At 40.5% G+C, this 24163-nt stretch overlaps 1 long non-coding RNA gene across 2 annotated transcripts in view; it reads right to left on the minus strand.

The window, feature by feature from the left end:
• The window catches only part of LOC122240947, a 47712-nt gene that overhangs the window by 21061 nt on the left and 2488 nt on the right, over positions 1 to 24163 (minus strand). The window contains exons 2-5 of one of the 2 annotated variants that reach the window (XR_006220766.1): positions 17785 to 17853; positions 15735 to 15813; positions 9166 to 9299; positions 4052 to 4218 (exon numbers count right to left, since the gene is read on the minus strand). This is a non-coding gene — a long non-coding RNA (uncharacterized LOC122240947). The remainder of the gene's footprint in view (positions 1 to 4051; positions 4219 to 9165; positions 9300 to 15734; positions 15814 to 17784; positions 17854 to 24163) is intronic. The other variant, XR_006220767.1, reaches the window with a different exon arrangement.

Genomic DNA, 24163 nt, shown 5'->3' on the forward strand with positions numbered 1-24163 from the left:
GGATTAAATTGCTCCCTTCTTTGAGTTGCTTTTCATCCATGGGCTAAATTTTTCAGCAATTTTCTTTCCATTCTTTGCAATGAATAGTTCAGTTGACCTTTGAACAATGTGAGGGTTGGAGACACCAACCCCTCACACAGTTGAAAATCTGTGTATAACTTCTGATACTCCAAAACTTTACCAATAGCCCATGGTTGACTAGAAGCCTTACTGTTAACATAAAGAGTTGATTAACTCATAGTGTGTATTATATCCTGTATAGTGTGTACTATATCCTGTACTCTTACAATAAAGTAAGCTAGAGAAAAATGTTAAGAAAGTATAAAGAGAAAATACATTTACAGTATTATACTGTATTCATTGAAAAAATTCACATATAAGTGGACCCGTGAAGTTGAAAGGTCAACTGTACATGGTGTCTTGGCACCCAGCCTTTCCTTTCCTTGATGGATGCCAGCATCTGCATTCAGCATTTTAAGAATCAGGGGACCTGACTATAAAAATTTACCAAGTAACTGGTAGATTTAGCTCTGGGCTAAGATCAAAGAGCTCTCTGTGCCTCCTTATATTGGCCATCCGGGGAGAATATTTTTACTATATAATTCTTTGATAGAAGATATCAGTTGGGATTGAAGATAAGAAACAACTCTGTGAAACTCATGGCTATGTTTATTGGAGGGAAATAGTATTCATTACCTTATATAGAGTAATTTATATGAAAACCCAGGAAACCTCTATTTCTAGTCTCCTTGCCAGTCATCATCATATATTCATATTTCTACAAGCACCTAGTCTGTTTTAAATCATGGATTTTAAGAAATATAGAGCAGGCTGCATATTCCCTTCACATTGGCTGCTACAGAGCCCAGAGCCAAATTTGTGGCCACTCTACCAAAGTAATTTATTTGGTACTCTAAATTCTATTTTTATTCCCTAATTTCCCCTTTGTTTCATTTTATCTTCTTTAAAAAATTTTTTTAATGTTTACTTATTTTTGTGAGAGAGAGAGAGAGTGAGAGAGAGAGAGCCTGTGCAAGCAGAGGAGGGGCAGAGAGAGAGGGAGACACAGAATCAGAAGCAGGCTCCAGGCTCTGAGCTGTTAGCACAGAGCCCCATGTGGGGCTTGAACTCATGAGCTTTGGAGCTGTGAGATCATGACCTGAGCCAAAGTCGGCCACTTAACTGACTGATCCACCCAGGCACCCCATTTCATTTTCTCTTCTGCCTATAATTATTTTTTATTTTGTCTTATTGCATATACCTTAAACAAGTGTTATAGAATGCCTTAAATTGTCTGTAGAACAAGGTGAAGTTTTAAAAACAATTGTATACAGTGGTGGTGGGAATGTAAAATGATGCAGCCACTTTAGTAAATAGTCTTGTAGTTCCTCAAAAGGTTAAATATAAAGTTACCATATGATCCAGCAATACGTATCCAGGAGAAATGAAAATATGTGTCCACATAAAAACTTGTATACACTTCCTGATTCTGGGTTAAAGCCAAAAAAACCCAAACAACCAAACAAACAAAACTTATATACAGGGCTGCCTGGGTGGTTCAGTTGGTTAAGCGTTCAGCTCTTCATTTCAGCTCAGGTCATGATCTCACGGTTTGTGAGATTGAGCCCTGCGTTGGTCTCTGCACTGACAGCATGGAGCCTGCTTGGGATTCTCTCTCTCCATCTGCCATTTCCGCCTGCTCATGTTCTCTCTCAAGATAAATAAATAACTTAAAAAAAACCTTGTATATAAATGTTTATAGAAGCATTGTTCATAATAGCTTAAAAGTAGAACTAACCCAAATGTCCATCAGCTGATGAATGCATAAACAAAATGTGGTATATCCATATAATGGAACATTTTTTAGCAATAAAAAGAATGCGGTATTGGTATGTGCTACAGCATGGATGGACTTTGAAAGCATTATGCTGGATGAATGAAGCAGTCACAGAAGACCACATATATAACAGGAAATGTCCAAATTAGGCAAATCCATAGAAACAGAAAGTAGATTGGTAGTTGTCTGGGACTGAGGAGGTTGAGGAAAAATGGGGAGTGACTACTAATGGATATGGAGTTTCTTTTGGCGGTGATCAAAATATTCAGAAAATTGATTATGATAATGGTTATATAATTGTGTGAATATACTAAAACTTTTTGAATTTAGAAGTGTGAACTGTATGGCATATGAATTATATTAAAGCTATTATAAAAGTCATTAATCAACTATAAATTTTATATAATAGCTTTTGCTGGTTTTCTTACACTTTTAATTTGCACTTAGTGCCAGACATGCACATACCAGTCAAGCCCACTTATTTTTAGCAGAATCTACAGACTTGTTTGAGATTGTGAATTTCTAATAGGGATATCCATCTCCAAAGGATGCAAAATTCTGTCCATATTATCTAGTTCAGTTTATTTGATCCACTAGGCAAAGTCTGTTTGTTCAGCAAATTCCAAGCCTGTGGGCATAAATACTGTAATTTTATTTCATCTCCTCCTTGTCTTTGCATATCCTGTCCCCTCTCTTTTGTCATCTTGTTCTACCTGGTAGTGAAAATAAACTAGCGTTGTGGTCAGAGAAGTAAGACAATGATGAAGAGATGTAGCATCACTTCAGGCACAGAAAGAAAATGTTTCATGAAGGTGAGGCAGGTCAACAGTGGTCATCAATGACAACTCGAACAAAGAGGTTGAATAGAATGAAGAGTAAAAAGATACTATTGAATTGGTAAGACCTGGATTCCTTTGAAAGAGGTTACATGTAGGTAGTGAAGATAAAAAGTAGATTATGATATTTGCCAAGGTTTAGCTGCAGGTACATCCTATAAATTTCAATCTAAGTTGGCTGAAGATTCCACCAATGGCCCATTCTTCTTCTTTTTTTTTTTTTTTTTAAGTTTATTTATTTTTGAGAGAGAGCAAGGGGAGAGGAGGGGCAGAGAGAATCCCAAGCAGGCTCCATGCTCAGCGTGGAGCTCAACATGAGGCTTGAGGCTCGATGTTACAAACTGTGAGATCATGACTTGAGCTGAAATCAAGAGTCTGATCCTTAACTGACTGAGCCACCCAGGCACCCCTTCTTTTATCATTATTCATTCCTGACTTGCCTTCAAGTTTCACAGCTACAACCATCACCTTTCCCTTCCCATTTCCTTAATTCAGACTGTATGCTTCCTAAAGGGATCCCCTCTTCCCTCCTTGTGATTTACTCTATAATGTGGTGCCTGTTCATTAAAAAAATTTTTTTTATTACATTTCTTTATTTTTGAGAGGCAGAGAGAGAGAGAGAGCGTGAGTGGGAGAGGGGCAGAGAGAGAGGGAGACACAGAATCAGAAGCAGGCTCCAGGCTCCGAGCTGTCAGCACAGAGCCAGATGCAGGGCTATGAACTCACAAACCGTGAGATCATGACCTGAGCTGAAGTCAGACGCTCAACCGACCGAGCCACCCAGGCACCCCTGCCTGTTCATTTTTTAAAGCAAAGATCTAATTGTGTTATCTCCCTGCTCAAAAAAGCCAGTTCAGTGTGGCTACGAAGGAAAACCAAAGTTTGCCAGCATGGCCTTCTAGGTTTTGGATAAGATGTTCCTGGCCAGATTCTCACCACTGTCTCTATTACAACTGCATTGTTCTGTTCTGGTCTGTTCTCATATGGGCCACACGTTTTACCAGTGGGCTTCTATTTCTACTGTATCCTCCACTTGGAATGCCCCTCTCCTGAACTTCTTGTCAGTATCCCTTTCATACTTTAAGTCCCAAGTGTCATTTCTCACATGAAACACTTCTTCTAGCTACAGTTGTTTATTTGGCCTGAACTACTCTACTGCTTACACTTCTTGGCCTTCAATTATTATTTATGGTTATGTCTATTTTACTACTTGTTTGTAAATTCCATGAAGGCTAACCTCTCACTCTAGGCATCTTTTCCCCACAAGCATTTGGTGGAGCACCATTCATAGTTAATACCTAATAAGTGTTTGAATAAATCAATAAATTCAATCCCACTGGGTTTACTAAATATGTCACATATGTAAGTTTGGTATTACCTTGGAAGAGAAGTTTCTTACGGAGGTATATAATATGTTGTGTTTGTTTTGCACTCTTCTAGCTCCCACTCTAGTCCTGGATAGTCCTGGGCTTCTAATAGTCATGCACTATGGAACCGGTTGCTGATTTCTCATAGGTGATGGCTGGGTGCTGTCCATTGCTTCCTCTTAGACGGAAAAAAATGCATGCAAATGGAAATTATGGATTTAATTTGGGTAGGGTAGCAAATAGGATCAAGGGAAGGCTTAGAATTCATATATCCCCCAGCTCTTAAGCCTGGACTAAGAAGCAGACCATAACTGTTTGTCAAAATGGAAATTGATTTTTGAATCAAAGAAATTAACCAGACATTCAAAAACAGGAGTGCCTAAGGGCTTGAACTTGAAAATGCCAGAGTTCTTTGCTTTTGCTGAATTGTCAGACCCTCAAAGTCCGCCCTTTCCTCCAGAACTTTGTAAGTTCTGATCAGGGCATCTGTCAAACAAGGATTTTGTTCACAGTGGTGGGAATTGCATTGAGAAAAAGTAGCTAATTTATGGACACAGTATTATTCAAGTCTAACTCAAGGAGCTATTGCACATTAACATTTATTTTTATACCACTCATCCTGCTGGGAATTGGGTATGCCATGGCTGTCTTCCCCAAATGGACTGACTTACTGTATCCCCAGCACCTAGCACAGTGGCTGGCCCATATAGCTGGTATTTATTGAATGCTCACTATGTGCCAGGCACCATACATGGATTATCTCATTTACTCCCCACAATGACATTATTCCTGTTTTATAGATGAAGACACCGAGGCCCAGAGAATTTGATTAACTTGCATATTAACACATATCCATAAAAAGTAGAGTTAAGTTTGACCTCGATCTCTGGCTTTTAACCTATTTGTATGATCCTGCTGCAATACTAGGCACCAAACTTTTTTTTTAAATGAGTGAGTACATGTGTCACACTTGGGAGAATAATGGGTTTGGAGATTGAGCACATTGTTATTTAAATAAATCAACATACAATTTTAAATATTGAAGGTTGATAATATTTAATATATAACTATGTATCATATGCTATGTGAATGTATAGAGAGAGAGGGGGAGGGAGAAACCCAACCAGGCTCTGCATGGTCAGCAGAGAGCCCGATGTGGGTCTCAAACTCATGAACTGCGAGATCATGACCTGAGCCAAAATTAAGAGTCAGATGCTTAACCGACTGAGCCACCCAGGCGTCCCTGATATCTTTTTTAGATGGACTTGCCACCATCTAGATTATTTTGCCCTGGCTCACCCACGTTTTCCGTAACTACTTCCTTCTGAGTTCAGCCATCACTCCCCTCTTTGACTACTCCTCACCTTCCTGGGGTGCTTCAGGCAAATATTTCCTGAATTTTCACATGAAAGCAAAGACCTGAAGTGAAGACCTTTAAAGGAAAAAAATCCCTGTGCTGGGTTTGGTGGCTGAGTCTATGGCTGACCTGTGACCGACCCCAGCCCCTCACAGAGACCCATGAGGCAGAGGTGTGGCTGCGTAGAGGAGACTCGGCAGTACCTGCAGGAGCAGCGAACGCCCAGATCCTTGGGAACTGGCAGCACTGCAGCCTGAGAGGTGGAGGCATCCAGGGATTCCCATCACCCAGAGATCACGCCTTTCCCAGCCCTTCGAATCAGATGGTAGGATTTGAACACAGATGAACAGCCCAGTAAGCAAGTCACTGGGCTGTGCAGTGGTGTAATGGCTCATTTTTTTTCAGGTGTCCTAACTGAGCAACATGAGTAGAGTTGCCTGGAAAAATATTTAAGTGCAAAGTGCTTTCCCAACCAAGGAAGAAAGAAACAAAACATAGGAGCAAGAAGGTGGTCACTTGGGGCCATTGATTACAGTCCTTAAGATTGCCTTAATTGTAGGACACAAATTTTGGGATCTTTCTTGGCTATGGCATATCCAGTGGAGGCCATACTCATCCCTGGTCTTCTGCAGCTGCCATATGATACTTCAAAAGTGCAGATTAAACCAAAGAAGGAAGTGCCAATAACAATCATAATAAAACCACCTCCCCTGCCACCACATATTCCATTGGCTTCTTTTTGGATAGCCTTTGTGTCCCCATCTAGACTTGATCCTTGACTCTGGCCTGGTTCTACTTGGTACTTCTCCTCACTTCATCTCTTTGCTTGGCACTTTGACTCCTTTTTCCTCCTCCCAAATTAATTCTGCCCATTGTCCATAGTATATTCTCTTCCCTTGGTCCCTCCCAGCTGTGACCCCCAGCAAATTCCCCAAACAAACAGTACTTGAGGATCTAGAATTTTTGTTACCACATCACCTTCCTTAAGAACATGGCCAGTTAGTCTGGGCTTTTCTAATTATTTACTATTGATCTTGTAGTCAGAAACATAAGGGTGAAGTAAAGAACACTTGTTCACAGATGTCACGTAGACTGCAGCTCTTGTCTGTTATGGGGGTTTCACACTGCAGCTTTCTCCCTTAGGTCCTCCAGTCCTGGTCCCTGTTTTTGCATGGGATCCTTCTCTAGCTACCCTAGTGTATGTTCCTTAACTCTGGAGGAAGATTCTGTCCCTATCCACCTAGATTTTCTCTTGTGGCTTCCAACCACCCTATGCTTTTTCTCTGGTTGCCTTCTTCACCTTTGAGTTTTCTCTGGGAGAGAAAAGTTATTTCTTCTTTGTCTCAGGTTACAGGAAATGCAATGTTTTTCTCTTTCTGTTTCCTTGTTGGGTTCCCCTGAGCTCACTCTGGACTTTTGGTGCTGTTTGCTTTGTTTAAAGCTTGGGCTGACTTGATGGTTTTCTAAGCCTGCATCGGGGTTCTCCTTGCCCTGGCATTTGAGGCAAGATGGCAGCTGCCCTATTGTCCTGTAGCCCTGTAGTCTATCTCTGACTTTGCCACACAGAATCTGTGCCTGTTACCCCTTTCAAAAGGAGATTGAGCATCCTGTTCTTTTTTTTTCTTTTTCTTTTTTTTAACATTTATTTATTTTTGAGTGGGGGACGGTGGGGGGGGGGTGGAATGGCAGAGAGAAGGGGAGACACAGAAGCTGAAGCAGGCTCCAGGCTCTGAGCTGTCAGCACAGAGCCTGACACAGGGCTTGAATGCACTAACTGTGAGATCATGACCTGAGCGGAAGTCAGATGCTTAACCGACTGAGCCACCCAGGTGCCCCAGAGCTTCCTGTTCTAAAACCCTCTGTCCTACATTCTCAGGGCTTTTTTACTTTTAGCAAATAGTATTTCTCATTGATTGATAACCACAGAGCTACCTTGCTGACTAAAGCAAAGGTGCTTCTGGTTCTCACTTACATGTTTTAGGTTACGAACCCACTTTCTCATCCCAGGTGTGAAGTTAACATTGCAAGCCCAGCCTTGCCAGCAAGACTTTAAAACACCACCACATGCAATATTTGTCAACTTCATGAAAACTGAAATGCAGTTAAATATTCCACCAAATGGAAAGGTGAGGTTTCTCTAAAATACATATGCATTGTCAAGTTTCTCAGCCTGCCTTCTTTTGAGGCATTAGTCATCTTGGGAAAATGCCTGTTTGTCATAGTCCTGTCTTTCAGAATGGAAATTTCCTTCCAAGACAGAGCACCACGGGCTCCAATATTTAACCTATAATTAGTATATCCCCTGGAGGATTTTCTCCTTTTGATGCAGAGGCCTCTTTGTCACTCAGGCTTCTGTCTGACGATGATAGGAACTGCAGGGCAGCAAGATGCATCACGAGGCAGGGAAATGTGTGCTCTGATCAAAACTGTTTGGATATTATGTACCAGTGCAAACACTTCACAATCTAAACCCACAGGAAAACAGCGGAAAGTATAAAAGAATATTAAAAAGGAAATTAGAAGAGACACAAATCCCAAGTTTTGATCTAGTTTTGCATGGAACAGGATTGCTTCCCCTCCTGCTTCTCTCACCCAGTTCACCAGTATTTTTAGTTTTTGACTTTTCAGCTGCTCTTTATCAAGTGTGTTTTATTCATATAAACATCTGCCTGTGACTGTTGATAAATAGCTTCCTCTTTCAGCCATCTGATTTTTTGGTTATGAAATGGCAGTTTACAGTGACAAGGCAGCTGTGTCTCGACAGTGTTATCATTTGGGGACGGAAAGAACACGGGCCCCACCAGTTCTAGAGAGCAATACGGAAGTCAGACCTTGTTTCTTGCTAAGAAATGTCTCCTTTTTGCCTGTTTCTGGCAGAAGCTAGGCTGGGAGATCACAGCACATGGCTGCAACAACCTGTGTTTAATGTGGTGACACTAATGAATTCTGAGAATTAATCTTCAGCCAGGAAAGTATGATGGAAGGTACTAGAATTTCAAATTAGTGGAATGGATTGATTTCCTTCAAGGGTAGAATTTGCTTCCATTTTCTTCTGGTGGATTTTTCTATTATATTCAAGCCACCTACCAGGGCCTTCTAAATCCAGGGTAAATCCAGGCAGTCTATCCCACGGTAGTTTTACATTTTTAATTTTCTTGTTTTGTTTTGTCTCTTAGCACAGAGAGCACCACACCTACACCCAGGCTTTAAAAAATGATTTAAAACCATCTGGAAATGAAAGAGTTGCTTAAGACTTTGGAAGAAAGTAGTATCCCTAAATCTCATCCTTGTTTACTTTTTTCCTGAGTAAAAGACTCTGGGAAGAGCTGAACTTGAGGACTATATTTCCCCAGCTTGAGACACTGACTTCTACAGAAACGACAGCCTACAGGTATCTCAAATGTGCTGTTGACAATCAGGCGCTCTGGGTGTCTCCCCTGAGTCAGCTGAGATGAGGATTCTGCCACCCATTCCGAGCGCCTTGTACTGATTTCTCACAGCAGCACTTCCAAGGATGTCACTTGCAGGGCCCTGGTTCCACTGACACAAGAAAGAGTCTGTGTCCAAGTAAGTTTGGAAACATGGGCTTAAACAAAATCAAGCTGTTTTATTTATCCCAGAAGTTCTAAGAACATTTTATATGCTCATGTGCATTATAAAACTCCATACTTACTTGGTTAGAGTATCAGCAATGTTTCCCAAACCTTCCTGACCAGTATACTAGTTCCTCTTTTCAGTGGAATGTCTTACGTGTTTCACCCAACTCACCTCACGTTGGCTGACCCCCACTTCCTATACAGAGGTCAACATTCTCTGCATTCCCTTATAAAAACTGCTCACTCCCTGGCTGGGAGAAAATATTCTGCATCTGGAACTTGCAATTCCTGGTTTAAAAAGCAATCCTGAAATGAATAAGCATATTATATACTCCTTAGTTTTCAAAGTTTATGCTCCAAGTCAGGTTGGAGAATTCTGTCATGTTTTCAGAAATGACATGGAGGCTGTCAGGTGTTCTTGTAGATCCAGTAGTCGATTCTATCTTAATCCACTAAATCCCTGCCTGGAAGGGAGAGTAAGACGGAAATGAGGAACTGACAAAAGTAAATAGTATGAATTTGGAGTCTTAGGCTATAAAGAATATACCCTAGTTAAAGTTGGAAGAGGGACTAAAAGAATTGTTCTTGGCCTTTTAAAGGAGGAAGCTGAGGGAGCACATGGGAATGTTCTGGTGGCCTTCTGAGTTCCTGGCTACACAGCTTGCCCAGTCTGGCTTCTTGCACTGCCCATCTAGTGTCCAAACTTTGAAATGTCTTCTACCTCTTCACCAATTGAGTTCAATTTCATCCCCAGACTTCCTCCCAAACTTGGCTTGCTTCTTACCTCCCCCACCAAGGCTTCCCTGACCAAAACTCTCTGTCCCACCTACTGTTCTGCATTTTTAACACAGTGCCATTTTAAACACAGTGCAGAGCGGGTAGGGCTCTCCCATTGGAGTCAGAGAATTAGCCTCATCTCTGTAGGACTTGACCTGAACTTCCTCACCTCTTGAAAAAAGGGGTTAGAATAGAAAATCTCAGTCCCTTAGCTCCAAAACCCTGTGCTTTTGTGTGATTATTTCTTATTCTGCATATAGAAGCAAACACTGGCTTTTGCTATTTCCTATGTTTCTTTTGTCCTCCCATCTTTCCAATTAGATTGTAGATCCTCAAGGAAAAGGGTCGTAATTCTTTATGAATGAATTTATTTTGGCTAATTCTGGCTGTGTAATCGATGTTTGCTGAACAAATGAAATGATATGATTCCAATGACCTCAAGTTTAGTAATGCATGACTTTCAGCCCTATCTGCTCCTAAGGTAATACTGTCCTCTATTATCAGTAAAATAATAATTCCATTTCGGTCTGGCTGTTTGCTCCCCATGAGAAAAAAGTATGCAAAAGTATTTTAGAATAAGGCTATACCCTCAAGGTCTTTATGCCCTTCTCCTAAAAATCCTCCAGTGCAGCTGGGTATGCCACAACTCTGCTTAGCATTCTTCCCATATACACTCATTTTCACTTTTGCTGATCCAATGATATGACATTCAGCCCACTCAGGTCTTACTGAGAGAACTAACAAATTCTTCTGATCATTGCTTCCAGAGAGTAGAATGCCTACCATCTTAATTTTGGGGATCTTCAAGAGACAACAGATCCACTTGTTAGTTTCTTTCCTGTTTGATTATCTCACTTCATTATTTACTTGCCATTTCTCTTACTCCCTCTGTGATATAGAGAGAGCTTATCTCCAAAATACCAAATGATCTGCCAGCCTTGTGGGCAACCTTTCTCCCCCACTGGATGCTAAAATTATGAAACAAGATATAGTGCCTTTAATTACATCCCCAGACTCCAGCGGAGACCTATTTTCATAAAACTGGAGTATGGGTTTCTTAGCCTCTCTCAAACACTATCCAAAGAGCTTTCATTATTAAAGTATCAGATAATACTTTACTTGTTTCTAGGCCTCATGTGAGGCACTGTCCCAAGGCACCTATCCTGAGGAGGAAGGAAGAAGCAGTTCCATACTACTTTCCCATTTACATGCTATGAATGTTCTGTTAGTGAATGTGGCACCCACCTTCATTCGCAGCCCTGAGGTTATCCATTTAAAGTGTTGGCACTAACTACCCAACAGGCAGTTGAGGGTTGCCCCAGTACTTTTGCTCAGTGCAGGAAAAAACGTAGTGTGTCCTGACCCGGATCACTGGGCAGGCTTGATTCCTGGACTCCCATACTACCCAAGCGCTCCAAGGCTCTAGGGGGTGTGTGAAGCCACCATATCCATCTGCAGTGGGAACTCTCGGAGGACACAGACTGTATTTTAGGAGTTTTCATATACAAACCCTCAAGCCAGGAGGATGGGGCTACTACACCTGTATTACTGACCCTTTAACTACCAGGAGGTTCTTTATTTTCCAAGTGCTTAGGGAAGAAGCATTTATTTCCCTTTGGTAATCAAATATACATTTACAGATGAATACACATGGAATCCAGGGAAGATTGTTAATATAAAGACATGAACATAGTATTTTTTAAGGATGTGAGCTGACTTTTTTCTTTTTGGTAGGAAAAATACTAGATTATACCAAAGGCCCCTGAACCCATAAGAGTCAAATGATTGATTTCTTCCATGGCAAGGCAGAGGTGGTATTTATAGTCCTGCAGGCAACAGAATGGAGATAATCTAGATTCTTTTGGCATTTCTAACTGAAAGCTCTAGTTCCGATAGATAGGAAATCCCTTGAATCAGTTCTAAAACTGACTGGGAAATTTACTGAATATCTTTTCAGGACTAGGAGGTGAGGGATCAGAAAGTGGTTTGAGATGTAAAGTGAAAAGATTAAAGCCATTTTGTAAACCCAGCAGTTAAGGATTGTTGTAAGAACTCTGCTTGAGAGTGTTGAGAAGGCACTCAAGGTGAGGCTGATTATTTTTACCATTTGTGAGTACATTTAATTGTTTACAATATGTTGTGTTTTGGATGTTGCTAGCACGTCACTATTTGGAAAACTGGAAACAATTTTGTTTTGCAGAGTGGGCCGAATGGCATTTAGCATTTATCCTAAGCCTCCAAAGTGAGCTAAAAACTGATAGTTTAAAAGGGCAGTTGTTGAAATTTCTTTCTCCTATCAGGGGCATCTACTCAGAATGGAAATACAATGGTAATTGGAGGGGCATTATCAGATTCAATTTCACTAGAAAATTTCATTATATCAGAATCATCTTTGATAACATAGGGCACAGAGCAAAACGTACTAAATTACTGTTTTCTTTGAAAAGGGCCTTTGAATCTGAAACAGAAAGTGGTTACACCAGTGTGGTTTTAACCAATTAACCACAGAGGAGTTTAAATGCAACCCACTTTTTACCATTTTCAATGGACTTTTTGTTCCCTGTTTGCATAATTCCATTCCAGTTCATCTGAATTATATTATGGTCACTTCCTGTTCTGAGGTTTTTCTGCTTCTTCAGAAAACATCAAGGTGTTAGACTTTTTCTATGAAGGTTTCTTTGTGATCAGTGTCTTTCCTTGCAAACTCCTGAATGCATTTTCCCTACCATCAAATGGTGGACATTTCATATATTAGGATTTTATTTGAGTGACAATATATAATTTTATACTTTTGTAAAATATATAGACTAATCCACCTGACTCCATCGTAAACATTTTTCTGTAGTGAAAATTCAGACAGAAAATTCAGTCTGATCAGTCTGTTTTTCCAGTGTTTTGAGCACTTCAAATTGAATTAATGGCAAAAACTTACTGTGTTTTCAACATGTACTTCACACACAATAAAATAGACTTCTGATGTACTGTTAATTCTACTAGCAGAGAATTATTATTTTTTTTACCTTCTGGTATGTACGGATAAAGAAAGAGCTGTGTAAGGTTAGTGATCAGGTTTTATAAATGATCTTTTTTGCCTCCTTTCTCTCATACTCACAGGGGAACCAGGTCTCTAAGATTATACTTTGGATTGTTGTTGATTTTTGCAAACAGGTGTCTTATTAAGGATTTTGAAAAGCGGCCTTCTGTCACACATCTCCTCGACCACCCATTTATTAAAGAAGCCCACGGGAAGGTTTTATTTCTGCAAAAACAGCTGGCCAAAGTCCTCCAAGACCAGAAGCATCTAAACCTTGTTGTTAAAACCAGGTATGGTACTCGTCCTCTCCCTACTTCCTCTCTCTGGTTATTTATAAAAATGGTATGTCATGTGTTTTGATTTGCTCGGGATTAGTACTGGTAATTATCACATCCCTGCATTTTTGAGAGTTTCATTTACATGACATTAAGTACTCCACACTCAGTGGATGAGATCAGGAGAGCTTTAGAAACAAGCTGTCCATTTGTGCTCTTAAGACTAACATCCCTCAACTGTGGCTGAAATCCCAATGTGTCCTCGAGTTCTAGTTAAACACCAACACACATATATGTTTATATTTAATATGAATGAGGGTTTTTTTTAATCAATAAAGGTAGCTGTATGAAAGCAGCCATAGCTAAGATCGTGTGAGAGATCTTTACTTGGCCATTGCTGATTAGAAAACAGAAATGTAGGCTGTAAAGCGATTTTGGGAAGATTACAAATTAAATACTGGAGGATTTTTCTCTAATGTGCTCTGAGACCCTGTTCTTTAGTTAAAAATTCCTTAGGGGCAATTTAGTATTTTTAAATGATTTTTCCCCCCCACAGGCGATGTCTGTGCTATCCAAAACAACAGTGATTCTCCCTCCCTGCCCTCCTTTTCCTAAAGCGTAGATTTTAAGAAATAAACGTGTATTTTCAGGGACAGTTGCTTCAAATGGTATTCCATGGTGGTCTCTAAGAAACAGATCTTTGGTTTCTGTCCAGAGGGTGGCAGAATTTCTCTTTAACAAAAATTTTTAAAATGCAAATAAACCTGCTTCCCAGCTCAGCAATTATTTGGTTTTATAAAACTGGCCAGGATGTAGATAAGCTCTAATCCATTATTATTAAGAGAACATTCGGAGGACTGGAGGTGAAGAAAATAAAGTAGTAGTCACAAGTTCTGGAAATATTCATGTATTCTGCAGAGAGCACTGTTTACAAATCAAAAAGCATCAGAACCCTTGGAGCTGGAGGCATGGTTTAAAGGTGACTATACCTTGCTGATTTTCCCTTCCACCACCAAGGTCCCTTTGGGTAGCTCAAAACAAATTTTTTCCTACTCTTTCTTTCCCCCTTTCCACTGTCATTTGTGTTTCTATGGCTTGCCTACGGGATAGAGAAATTCTTGCGACTTGGTGCGTTTTTGAAGCAGTAGGAACTTGCGTTTAAGCCCCAGGGAACTAAATCCCTTTTCTTCCCTGCTTTTGTTCCTATAAACCAACCACTGCCCCAAAACCACCCCTGTCCCCACACCACACACAGCGCTAGCACCAAAAATGAGGATGAAATCAAATAAAATCAAACAGATGAAGCAAAAAAACAAACCCAGCACTTAAAGGCTCTAAGTTGAATCAGGCCTTCCCTCCTTTTCTCTGTTTGAAACCTGCTGCAGAACAAGTTCTGAGACTGAAGTTGCAACGTTACTCAGCTTTTCACATGGGCCTGACTGTGCCAGTCCAGACGTGTGTTCTCTTTTTAAAGACTTCCCTTCTTTTACCGTAGAGAATCAGGCTCCAGTCTCTCTCACCTGCTTCCTCTAATTTCTCTTGATCTTTGTTAACTTCTTTGCTACCAAAAATCTGGTAGCAAAGGCTTCTCACAGCGTCTTTAGTTTCACTCACGAGTTTGTATTTCTTTGAAAGTCATTAAAAAAAAAAAACCCCACAATCACAGATGCCTAGCTGGCTCTGTCAGTAGAGTGTGTGACTCTTGATCTCTGGGTTGTGACTTTGAGCCCCATGTTGGGTGTGGAGATTACTTTAAAAATAAGTAAATAAACTTAAAAAAAATAAACTCCACAGCCTCATAAATAGGAATCAAAACTATAAACAGCAACTTCCTTATTAAGAGGTAGGAAAATTAATTCTAAAGGAAACACAATGCCTGTCATTGACACTTAACCTACCACCTGTCCCACACTGTTACCTCCTTTTAGCAGCTGGCAGGGGTTGGCTACCTAGGTGTTTTTCAAGCCCACCCAGAAAAACTCTCAAATATCATTTGATGCTGGTAATTCAGTATATTAAAAGTTGTGAGTTTACAAGGTAAGGTGGGGAAAGCAGAAAATTTGAGGTGAGTGCAAAGATGAGTGAAACAGATACCCAGCTTATCATTCTTCTGCACAATTACGGTCACCCAGTGTGGTGGCTCTGCCAGGTTTGAATCCCAGCTCAGCCACTTAGGTTCAGGTTGTTAAATTGTTCTGCTCTGAGGTTTCTTCATCTATAAGATGGGGGTTCATTTGAGGGTTAAGTGAGTCAGTACATAAAAAGAACAGCTCTTAGTACAGAGTGAGCTTTCACAGGGTTAGCAGTAGTAGCAGTAGTATACAGGGTCTATTTGATTCAAAGGTCTTCATTTCTGTGTAACACTAACTACCTCTTGGACTTAACTTGCGCAAATTCATCCCTACTTATCACATGACATCACGAAAATAAATAGTACTGAGCTACTGAACGTTAAAAATACCAGTTTTATCTCATTTAAAATCTAACTTATTCATTTATTCATTCAAAAGACATTTATATGTGTGTATGTGTCAGGCCCTCTGCTGAACAGAGGGACTACAAAGGCAAATTAGATACAGTTCCTGATAAAGAGCTAATAGTCCAGTGTGTGAAACAGACAAGAATCAGACAAGAACAGCTCAACATGAAAAGTACCTGGATGTTGAGGTACTTCCTGGAATACCTGGGAAAAAAAGACCCGTGGACCTGGTGGGAAGATGATCCTTGGAGTGTCCTGTAGAACAAACAGAGGAGTTGGGATTGAGATTATTTTAGGTAGAAGGGAATAATGAGCAGTGAGCAGAGGGCAAAGGCACAGAGACTGGGGAGAGCTTAAGGAATTTGATGAACAATTAGTTAGCATTACTGGAGCCTGGCATAGAACAGGGGGAGGGAGAAACAAGGCAGGCAGGAAGCAGGTCATGATGGGCTAAGGAGCTTCGATTTGTTCCTTAGTCACTCAAGAGCCCCTGAAGGTTTTCAAGCAGGCATGTGCTCCAGGAAGATCATTCTGATTGCAATGTCGAGAATGGAGGAGCTGGGCAAGGCAGGAGCCAGAGAGACAAAGTTGCAGGTTGTGGCAATTGCAAATAACAGAGGATATTAAGAAGATGGTATTGTCAGGACTTTGTGGTGGATTGGATGAGAGAGGTCAGGTGGGGGGGGGGGGGCGCGGAGAAAGAAGTGTCACAGGGTCTACCCAAATTAGGCTGCCTCTCTGCCCTGGTTCAGACTGCAATCCAATAGAAATTGTAAGACACCAAGAGAGACCGGTAAAGAAAGTTTCTTCTTCTTCCTGTTCTACCAAATGCAATGCCAGGGACTTCCAGAAATTATACAAAACTTCCAGCTTTCTGTCCAGAGTAGGATTCTGCAGTATTCCAGACGGTCCTGGATCTTCGAGCTGGACATACTTGTTTAGTTTTGAAAGCTAATGCAGAGAAATGAGACCTAACAGCCTGCAGGGAAAAATGTCTTACTATTCCTGCAAAGGCAGGGAATGTTCTGTCAACTTTAGTATTTTCTCCAGGGGAGAGAGAAATTGAAAGTTTGAGGGGAAGAAGGCAGGTTTTTAAAGGATGGGGGAAACTTGAACAGATGAAGGGGAGGATCTTACATAGAGGGAGACATTGAAAATAAAGAGAGAGACAGTAATAGAGGAAGCAAGAGGAAGTGGAAACAAAGGCCCAAGAGGAAAGTTGACCTTAGGAAGAACCTCAAAGTTGGGAAAGACACAGAAAGGTTAGATGAAGATATCCAGAAAGTTTGAGGGGCAGGATGGGGGTAAGAAGAGAGGGTCCTATGAGGAAACTCATGTTGAATTTTCTTTATCTTTCAAAAAAAAATTAAGGTGATCTCAAAGTTGGGAGCAGACTGTTGGACTCCAGGAAAATGTTAACTCTCTGAAATAGCCACTAGGAGGAATATGATAAAGGGTTTATTAAAGATGGACATGATGATTGCTCAATAGCACAGAAAACCCACGAGGAACTTAACTGAATAGCATTCCATTGTAGTGAAGTTAATCACTGTTTAAGATAATGCATGTAGAGCATTCAGGAGAGCACTTGGCACCAGAACCTCTTCAAAAATGTACCATCACCACCACTGCCCTTCCTATCTATTATCTCTAGCTTCTTAGCAACAAGCAGGAGAAGTAGAGAAAAGAGATATATACCCAGGTCATCAGACTGGAGACTGTCTTAGATGAACATGATGGGTGGACAAGGGAGCAAGGGAGTTAAGATGAGTATCCCTGGGGTCTTTTTGGGATTTGGAAGAAAGTGAAGCCAGAGTAACTTTTTAACTCTTGAGGTCTGGTCTAGGTCAGGAGACTGACAGTTACAATGCAGATGAAGAACAGATTCAGTGAGTGGATGGTGAGCAAGGGATTGTAGAGCTGAGATCTTGGGAACTTTTGAGAAATAACTGGAAACTAGCCATGGCTGAACTTGTGGACAAACTTGGTGGAGTTAGAAATAAAAGTTGTTGACAAGTTGAGGAACCCTGAGGTCAGTATGTGGGAAGAATTAACAAAGTGATTGGTGGGGGATGGGGGAACCAAAGAGCAGAGATAGAAAGGAGATTGGGAGGTCAGTTGTTGGAGGAAATGATGCACGTGTGAATTTTAAAAGGGAAAGATTGGTTAGGGATAAGTGTGGTTGGGAAATACAGAGGGGAGCAGGGAAGATGCCCCTTCCACTACCTTTTCACAGTGAGTGGCTGGAAAGTGGAGCTGGGGCAGGAGCATGATGGGCAGTGGTCCACTTCAGTTCTGTTGAGATAATTAAATGTTCAAAACAAAGCTAGGAATCATGGGAGCTTATTCACTATAGAGCAGGAGCCACACTGTACACGAAGAAGGGCTTGGATGGTAAGGCCCCATCTCCCCTCTCCTGGATCTAAGCATTCTAGCTCTTCTGAGTGGTACAGTTGTGTGGAAAGCTAGGCTGTGATCCATTCCCCTTTCACATTGTGTCTGTGAAGCAACTGTGGAGAAGCGGCATTGTGTTGAGATTTGATACAATTTCCTAATGCTGATTATAGTGTATGAGTGTAACTGTTGGAATTTAAGTTTTTCCGGTAGTTTGTAATTTTGCCATAGCATATGTTTGATTCAGGTTCAGTAGAGTAGTTATGAAGACAAGGCTTACTCTCTCAGAGGAGGGTAAAAAGCCCTAAAATCCAGTGAACAATAGTTAGGCACTACTTTTTTTTTTTTTTTTTTTTTTTTTTTTTTACTTAATTGTCAGGGATGCTTTTAAACAATTTGGCCATTTCCTTTACATCAGCTTCCATTGCCTTGACCTTCAAAAGGACTCTTCCCCCAAACCAGTTTTATAAATCCCCAAATTCATCAATGTCATCGGCATGTTATGTCACTATTAAAGTTCAGAGAAGTAGACATGAAAACGTGTTTGTTTAATTACTTCACAGGAGTTAGTGGGAGAAGAGCAAAACCAGTGTCTGGAATGTGAGTGGAGGCAGGAAAGGTGCTGGGTTGCCGGTGCTGTGACTCCCTCCTGCCTTCCAACCTCCCATTATGGGCTCAACTGCAGCCCTTAGTACAATTACAAGATCCAGCGTGTCTTTCCCCTGCGGGTGGCTTGGGACTCGCTGAAACCACAAATGTTAAGCCCTCAAATGCCAGGGGTCTAGTCTAAGTATTATTTGGTAGGGGAATTAAGTTGCTGGTTGTTTTCTGCTCTGTTAAATGGATTTTTATTCTACCCTTGCAGTTTGCCTGGGGCTGATTAAAACAATGGCCTCAGCTTTTCTGATGTTCTTTTCAACCTGCAGCAGTGACCTTAAAAACAGATTTCTCACTGCTTAACTGTCTAGCCTTCCCCAGTAAGTCTTGTTCATTGACTTCCTCTTTTACCTGCAAACATGCACGTGCGCGTGCACACATGCACACACTCATCCACATCCACCATATTGCGTACACTGATGAGTTCCTGGACTGCTGTGTTAATGAATGACTTTTGAATGATTACTTTATCAAGTGCTGAAGATGCTTGATACATAGAAGGTTAAAGATCTTCCTGTCCTCCTAACAGATATCAAATAAGTGCTAAGAGGTAAATGCATTATCTAAATGCATAAGAGGTAAGAGCATTCTGATATAATGAGTATCTGCTATCTATCTATAGGTCTATAACTGAATGAATACTATTGAATTTTCTGCTGTTGTCACCGATTCTTGCTGCCTAGGGTAGGTGGGTGTATCAAATTCTGTTTAATATGATTGATAATAAGTTGCTGATTTATTGGAATTCTGGCCAAAACCATGCTTAGATGAAAAAACAGGGAGATATTATAGTGATTTCCACCCAAACAATTCTATTTTTTAATCTGTTTATTGTAATGTTTGGTAGATATAAACTTAAGTTCTAGGTCAAGATAGAGCACATGTAGTTAGAGTTCTCTAGGTGGTATCTCCATCCATATTTGACTCTTAGTAAAATGGCATCACACCTAGATGGCCTGCCGTTGTTTTTCTCCTTCTAGGCCCATAATTATATAGTTATAGTCAAATAAGTTTCTCTTTCATCATCTCTGTTATCAAAGGGTATATTGAAATGTAAATAATGATTTTGAAGAAATAAAACAGTGCTCTTTCTCCAGTTTTGAGTAACATTTTCCTCACTATACGGATGGAATCCATTGAATGTGGTGATAAGGGAGTTCCTCTGATCTCTCAGATTCCTCTGATCTATTCCAACTTGTCAATTTGTCCCTGAGCTATGTCCATGGCCATAGAAGCCTTTGCCTTAGAATTTTGAGGACTACCACCTTTGAGCCTAGACCTTTTTTCTTACTCCTTCTCTTCTCTACCCCTTTTTTCTCCACCTTCAACAGATTTTATTTCCTTTTGTATCTGGAATCTAATGGGAGGGTTAGTCATTCTCCATTTCTTCCCATCTACTCTTGGATAAAGGAGAGGGCTCTGATCCTGAGTGTGGAAGAGCTAAGCAGAGGCATCCTTCACAATGAACCTGTCACTACTTGACTGTCCAAAATACCATCAAGCATTTCTCAGTGCAACATTTAACCTCTCTCACTGGCACATCTCTTGTAATTATTAGGCTGAAAAATTTTCTTTCTTTCTCATCCTGACTTTGCCTCAGAGGGCTTCCTAATGCTTTGTTCTTCATCATAGAACAAGAGAAGAATTCATCCTGCCACATTTTTGTGAGGCTCCTGTGGCCCTGTTTTGACCTACCTGCTTCCATGGGTATAGTTGATGGATAGGAAGAGAATCGCTTTTGGACAAAATACATAATATTTGTCAATATCTTTCTTAGGGCCAGCAGCTTGAACAAAGAAGTCTGTAGCCCAGTGATGAGATATTAAAAAGCATTCTCACACACAAATGATTTTAACCATAATGGTGAGGCATAGAGATGGAACTATAGTGAAGGCAGAAGTACTTCAGGGATTTATTCCAAGAGAATAATACCCCCAGTATCTGAATCAGCTTGGTACCCTTTACAGCTTCTTTCTCACTCATGGACTGGGCCTGAGACATTCCAAAGCATTCTCCTTCCTCTGCCTCATCTATGCTGAACCTTGTCTTACAGGAACTCTTAGCCTCTGCCTTTCTACCCACTCTTCAGATCCATTTCTTTTTTTTTTTTTTTTTTTTTTTTTCTTTTTTTTTCAACGTTTTTTATTTATTTTTGGGACAGAGAGAGACAGAGCATGAACGGGGGAGGGTCAGAGAGAGAGGGAGACACAGAATCGGAAACAGGCTCCAGGCTCCGAGCCATCAGCCCAGAGCCCGACGCGGGGCTCGAACTCACTGACCGCAAGATCGTGACCTGGCTGAAGTCGGACGCTTAACCGACTGCGCCACCCAGGCGCCCCCAGATCCATTTCTTACTCTCCACCCATTGCCTTGGACTTGATGTTTCAGACCTGCCCTCATTCCCACCTTACTTGAGCCAGGAATTCTAACACCAGTTCCTCCTTTTCTTGATCCCTGAAACCTAAGGTCAGTCCTACTCACCATCCACTATCTCCCACCAACCCTAAACTCCAAGAATCAGCCCAAGCCAGAGCTTTGAGTTTCTTCCTTTCTAAGTTTTAACCACCACCACTCCCCCCCCTCCCCAAACTCCCTTCATCTCGGGAGCCAGGCTTGGCAGCTAACATACTTAGAGTCTCATAAAAACAAGTAAGAATCTAGTGAAAAGCAGTATGGACTTTGCTGGGATTTGAAAATGTCTTTTGAGTCGGGGCACCTGGATGGCTCAGTCGGTTAAGTGTCCAACTTCGGCTCAGGTTATGATCTCATGGCTCGTGAGTTTGAGTTCAAGCCCCACATCAGGCTCTGTGCTGACAGCTTAGAGCCTGGAGCCTGTTTCAGATTCTGTGTCTCCCTCTCTCTCTTCCCCTCCCTTGCTCACACGCTGCCTTTCTCTCCCTCTCTCAAAAATAAGCATTTTAAAAAATGCCTTTTAAGTCATTAAAAACTTACACTCTTGATTTAATAGAATGCCTTTTGCTATTCATCTATCCATGTATCTGTCCATTCCTCTGAACTTTGGAACATTCAATCCAAGTACCTTGTAGTTGGAAATTTGTAATTTTCACATTAAACAGGGAATTCTTCAGCAAAAATTGATAATAGATGCTATTCTCAAGTAAGGCACTAGATGGAGCATGTGAATTTAAAGGAAATTTAAGCTGGTAGTTTACTGGTGACAAATCATTGAAAGAAAATTTAAAAATTTAAGCCAAATTATTCTGGTTAATTTCAACTAAAAATAGACAAATATTAAACAACATAATACTTTCTATGAGTATATGTAAAGTCTAAGATAATTTTTTAAAAACAAATAAAAACTGGAATAATTTTTTCTCTTCAGTAGACCCTCCAAACCCCATAGCCAAAGCAGGAAAATGAAGCAGTTGGCAGTTTCAGAATGCTAGTTGGGGAAGGCAGAGCTAGGGATATCAGATATTTTTCTTCACTGGTTGAGAAAGTGAAGTGGTCTTGGTAGAGTGGAAATACCTTGCATCAACATCAATTTCTAGATTGCCAGCTTTGATTTTGGAAGCAAATATTGTCTAAGGAATATGATGGCCAACAAGCATGGGAAGAGGTGATACATGGCTAATCACAGCAGGTAACATATTTTAAAAGTTGTTTATAAAATATAATAAGGGGAAAATTTTTGTGAGAAACCCCGATTTGCAGACAGCATCTGCATGTGTCCTGGAGATTAAATTTGTGATAGATAGATTGGCATATAGACAGGGCTCAAAAGATAACAGCTTCGATCCTGGTGGTATTGCAATGTACATGTTCACCTTGAAAGTCACAACTTTCTCTAGAGTTTATTTGTGATGTTGCACGTGAGGTTTTGTCGGTATTTCCATATTTGGTTGGCTGTAAAAATGTCATCTAGCATGAAGCTTGACATCCCTGTCTGTAGTTCAGGCTGCTTTTAAGTTCAGGTCAGGAGTTACTGGAGGAAAAATAATCCCTGGGAAACGTGCCATTGATTCAGTGGTATTTCAGATTCTGATTTCCCAGTCTGCCTGTTACCATTCACTTTTCAGAGTCACATGCACTCTGTCCAGGGTATTGAGCCACATTCAGGAGGGAGGCACAGTGGAGAGTGCTTACTCCATCTTGACTGGAACCAGAGCTGTGGATGATTTTTTAATTCCTGATTTTCTTTGTTGAAGATGTATAGAATAAACTCTTAGTCTATTTCATACAACTGCAATATATGGATTTAGGAAGGAGATAAACTAGCTGAATTTAATATGACAAGAATTATTTTATAAAAAGGGTATTGTGATATTTCATTTCATGATGAACTTCAAGGGAAAAAAATGCTTAGGTTTTATATGGAGAGGATTTGGCCAGATATATGCACCCTCCTACTGTTTTATTTAGCGAGGTGGCTAGCTAGAAGCAGCCTCTGAGTTTTAGTAAAAATTTGTATTTCAATTCAATCTGATTTCTCTTTGACATCACTAATGTGTTAGGACACAGATGAATAAATGCTTCTGTTTAATAATTTTTAAAATGCTTAGGTTATAAATTTGATTGTATTAAGTAAATTTACGCTTCATATGTTTTGAATCTCTCTGTGAATTAGCAGCAAGACTGGTTCTAGCACTGGAAACGACTAATACCACGCATGCATCAGACACCCTTTCTTCAAGTCTGCCAATGCTGGGAATTGGGAAGTAAAATTTAATTTAATAGGCAGAAAGAAGGAAAAAAAAGTCAATGTTTGCCCATTTCAATTGTATTTCTAAAGTCAAGATTCAATATGTAGAGCTGTTGAGTTTGCTTCTTCCTTTTTCCCTACTTCTGTGAAATGCATGTAGCAAGGGACAGAGTGTACAGTAGGATGCTAGGACGCCCACATGGTACTTAGAGTAAAATGTTCAGTAAAGCTGGCTTCTGGGACCTGGCAAAATAACACTGTATCCTATGAAGCTGTGATGATGGTGAGCATAAAAGGTGCTGGTGAAGTACTGTGCAGTGATGCTTCTCTGCTGCTGAAATGATAGTACCTGGGAGGCATTTTCATGTGATTTTGTTTAGTTATTGGTATTCCGAGTAATATGTAGACTTGTGCAAATTGTTGATTCCAGATTTTGATAAGGTTGTAAGAATAGTGCTTGGTAACTTTTTTCAACTTTTTTTGCATTTCTGTATCAATGACTGTATCGTTTTCACAGCCCCCCCCCCCCCCCGAGAGATAGACCAGTCATGAGAGATTCTATTTATAGATGAAGAACACTGAGATGCTGGCCATTAATTAAGGGGATTATTGAGTGAACCACAACACACTCCTCAGAACCCTGAAATTAGGATCCAGAGCTTTTAACTTCTAAGTTGATGCTTTCCCCCTACACCACATTGAGTAGTGATCCCTTTATGAAGGGAATTATGGGAAGGCTTACTGTGACTTGAAATAATTTTATACCTTAAAGAACTATATTTTGGTATGCCAAAGGGGATTGGTATTGATTGCCAACCAAGTTTCTTAAATGCCTGTGGAGTGATGCCCCTTAAGAGAAAAGTCTCGCATATTTAGACAAGGGGATACATA

Source organism: Panthera tigris, chromosome C1 (genome assembly GCF_018350195.1).
Source record: "Panthera tigris isolate Pti1 chromosome C1, P.tigris_Pti1_mat1.1, whole genome shotgun sequence".
NCBI classification, from domain to species: domain Eukaryota; kingdom Metazoa; phylum Chordata; class Mammalia; order Carnivora; family Felidae; genus Panthera; species Panthera tigris.